Genomic DNA, 4,373 nt, shown 5'->3' with positions numbered 1-4,373 from the left:
CAAAGATAAGAGACTCGAACCCGCAACCTCTTAATTGAGTATGGGGAGACTATGCCATTTGAGCTATTACTCATTGGCAAAATTTTACCAAAGATAAGAGACTCGAACCCGCAACCTCTTAATTGAGTATGGGGAGACTATGCCATTTGAGCTATTACTCATTGGCAAAAATTTGGAAAGATATGTAACTCAGAACCCGCAACCTCTTAATTGAGTATGAGGAGTCTACGCCATTTGAGCTATTATTCATTGGCAAAATTTGGAAAGATAGGAGACTCGAACCCGCAACCTCTTAATTGAGTATGAGGAGTCTATGCCATTTGAGCTATTACTCATTAGTTAAAATTTGGAAAGATAGGAGATTCGAACCCGCAACCTCTTAATTGAGTATGGAAAGTCTATGTCATTTGAACTATTACTTGACAAGTAATTTTTATAGTTTGAACTTTGAAGGTTTCGATTCTTCACTACAATGCAAATACATTTATAAAACAAGAAGCCAATCCGCATTATAATATCTATTGATGTATATATATTTTTTTAAGAAAAAAAGGAAAAAAAAACACACACACACTAACGGCCTCTCTTCTTTCCAATATGGGCAAAGTGCGAATATCAGTTACCACTTGCCATCCTAAAAAGGGAGGGAGAAGAAAATCAGTGCCACCAATTATATGTCATCTCTCTTTTGGTGAAAAAAAAAACAATGGAAAATTGGAGACAGATGTGATGGTAAATGATTCATGTGGGTGGCATGTGCAATTTCATATTAATAAAGAGTTGAAGATAAGGTTTTGTATTATTATTAGTCGTATTATTTGATCCATGTTTCACTTTGACTGCAGTGCTAATTTAATTAGGCAATTAAAACCACCTTCTTGGTTAATCCTAATCCTAGTTAGTAGGCCGAAAATATGGTTAATTTATTTAGTAGAAAAAAATTGAAGATAGCGATTGGCAAGTGTCCAAAAGGGGTTGGTCACTCTCCAATTGCCATTCTGGTTGCCAGCAAAGGGATCATACTGCCTTTCTGCTGCATCAAATTGCTAACTACGTCCCCATCATGCCTTCTCGTACGGAATCTTTTCTTAAATTAATTCATTCATCCATAAATGCTCTCAAATCTTTGCTTAATTTAAATTAAATAAATACTAAATATCAGGATGATTTGTAACTTTTGGGGGGGAAGAATAAGGAGCTAGTGTTTTTCTTTTCTTTTCTTTTCTTTTGGTAAGTGTAATTGACATTTGTGTGGTGGTGGGGAAGATGCTTTACAACACATACACTATAGTCTCAGCATTATGGCTATATATATTGCTATCCTTTTCATCAATTTAAACCCTTTCTCTAACTACAATTCTAACCCTACCATATGCATTGCACATATTATATTTAGTTACAAGCTAAGGTATATATTACTGTAAAGTATCAATTCTGAAATAATCTCAATAATATGTTTTCAGATATATGTATATACACCTATACGCAGGAATATAATGTATAAAGGACAATTATTTAATTTTTGTTGTGGGGGCTAATGTTGAAGATTGAAACAATTCAACTGGTACCACATAACATGTATTATACATACATTTACACTTGTATTAATATCTGAGATAAGACATTAGTATCGTACACCAAATGAAATCTGCCATACCTAACAAGCTTTTTATGTAGCAAGTAGAAACAAGAGGCCAGGCTCATCTTAGAACAGCTTTTAGCCAACAAATATTAAAAGCTGAATATCCAAAGTACGCGGTAATTAAATGTTCAACGTATGAGAAGCTGTGTTTACATTTATTTGAGACTTTACTCATTCAAGCAAAAGTAGTGTCATCTAATTAATGCTCTAATTAGGCTTAAATTGCTACCAACTCTATTAATAAATGCTTGTATATAGGGGATATAATTTCGCTCATTCATTCAATGCTCGTCTCTGTGATCATTCATTCAAATCATATGGATTAAGAGTTTTATTTGCAAATTTTCCTGAAATTTTATTGTTCCATTATTTTACTCCTTTTTTTGTCCGCAGTTTTTATCATGACATTATTTTTAAAACGTAGAAACAAAAAATATAACTGGTGAGACACTCAATTAAAGATCAGACTTAATTATACTGCAAAGTTGTTCTGTATATTAATGATACAGTACTGCCTTCTTTAGCTGGTATTAATTTGAAGCCATGATTTTCTTGGTCTTGTATAGAGGCTACATATACATATAAAGATGGACCAAATTGGATTATATTCTCTTTCACAACCACCATCATCATCAGGAACAGAATCTGGTGCTGGGTTAGGGCTATCTCAAGACATTACATAAAAAGGAACTTAATTCTTCTCATTAATTTCAGCGGAAGTATGTAGGTTAGGTCATGCCCTAAAATTTATTCGGTAATAGTTTTACATAGCTAGCACACTCTAAAAAAGGGAACAAGATAATCAATATGATTCAAACAAAGTTTTCCTTTTTTTTTTTTGGTTTTTGTTTATATTAGTTTTATTCATTACTTGTTGCTGGTATTATATTATAATTAATTAAATTTATTGAAGGAATAATTGACTCGTCNCTACCTTAGAAAAATATCTTTTCAATAAGAAGCTAGGTGAATTTAATTTTAATTTTATTAGTAAATTGAGAATATCTCAATCTTAATTATATCCTTTTTTAACTCGTAAGTGTTCGATCCTATCTACAGGTTACCAAAAAATATAATATTATTATATAACTTAACGATGATTCAAAATAGAATTGATTTTTACCTAAAAAAAACGTATTCAATTATTAATTAATGATCTTCTCTTAGCTACTAAAGATCTTTTGTATTTAATAAAAAATCTTTACTTCAACATCCACTTGAAACATATTTTTATATAAATATATGAGATTGTTCGGATAAAATTAAAGTTCAACCCACATCCTATTTAATGCGTACCAGAACTCTACTCACACTCTATTCTACTCGCTGCGAATCCGATTAACAACTTGGTCTGCATTGCCACCACCCCCTAACTGATTATATGCTTTGTCTTTTTGTTGACTTGTTGTGATTGGTCCTTCTCTTTGTTTGGTGTTGATCATTTGCACGTAGTTAATTATCGAAAAGAAAATAAATAATAAATAAACTCAGTGGCTTTATGTCAGGCAAAATCAGCTACATATTGTATTTACCTACAATAATAATATTCACCTAAGTTCGTCGTGTCAATTTTCTGATGGACGCAGGCCATTAAGGTGGGTCCCTTAGCTTTTACTCTATTAATTTGTTGTAAATAAGGAACCAAGTTGTTGATTAATTTGCTGGATAATGTAGCTCATATAGTACTAATGATGAATTTGTCCATGTAGCTGGAAGTAATAAATTAAATGAATTAAAAACATCATATGCAGTAGTGAGAAACTTTCAGCGTCATGCAAATTGTTCAAAAGACCTAGTATTATAGTACCTGCAAAATTGTTGTGAATTGTGGCCAAGACATTAAAGCTTTATATATGGTCAAAACTGGATCATAGGAGTACCAATTTCATATAAATAAGCAATTTGGCTGCTTCCAAGTGGCAACCTAGCCTATTTGCTAAAGGACATTATATGGTGTAGGATGTAGGATATACATAAAATAATTATTATGTATGTACCATCATGAGTTTAGATCATAGTTAAGGTGAGATCGATATTGATGGTTGTGAAATTGGCATGATTATATTTATATTTATTTGTCCACATATATATCGATCTAGTAATAACATATATATGTCTACGGAGAGCCGCAAATACACAAAAGCTTGTTTGAATAATGGACCATTTTGAGATACTATGGGGGACCATAAATATTTAACACGAGAGTTTTATTTAATAATAAGCCTAAACCCTAAACATAGAATGTCTACGGGACCTCATACTGAAAATAATCACGCATATGAATAATTTATATCACGTGAAATATACATCAAATTAAAAGAGAAGTAGAGAAGACAAATAGAATTAAATTGTGATATTTTTGGACTCTCTAATACAATAGGCAACTTAAATTTGGGCGAAAAGTATTAGGAGACCATAGGCTTCCCTCTTTCTATGTAACCTTGTACCTAAACAATTTGTCAACCACGGCTTATCTTGTTTATCTCTAACTTTAAATACGATTTTGCCCCCGGGTTTCTTGTGCAAAATGCGGAACTATCGGTTTTAACATTATAAGCTCTTCAATTTTCATTCTTATTGGGGTTAGACGTGATATAAGCTGTTTAATTTTAACGAAATATAGAGAAAACCTTAGCGATAAATAATTACAGCTATTTCCGATCCGTTTATAAAAAATACTACCTATTCTTTAAAATTCAGTTTTTATTCAAATTTTTTATTTAATATAATG

At 31.7% G+C, this 4,373-nt stretch overlaps 1 long non-coding RNA gene across 1 annotated transcript in view; it reads left to right on the top strand.

Moving 5' to 3' along the window:
- LOC110270467 overlaps nucleotides 2,351–4,373 on the top strand; it is a 10,498-nt gene continuing 8,475 nt past the window's right edge. The window contains exon 1 of the long non-coding RNA XR_002360033.1: nucleotides 2,351–2,396. This is a non-coding gene — a long non-coding RNA (uncharacterized LOC110270467). The remainder of the gene's footprint in view (nucleotides 2,397–4,373) is intronic.

This window comes from Arachis ipaensis, chromosome B03 (genome assembly GCF_000816755.2).
Source record: "Arachis ipaensis cultivar K30076 chromosome B03, Araip1.1, whole genome shotgun sequence".
Classification (NCBI taxonomy): Eukaryota; Viridiplantae; Streptophyta; class Magnoliopsida; order Fabales; family Fabaceae; genus Arachis; species Arachis ipaensis.
Note: the sequence above shows the minus strand (reverse complement) of the source record. Positions and strands in the feature narration are given on the sequence as shown.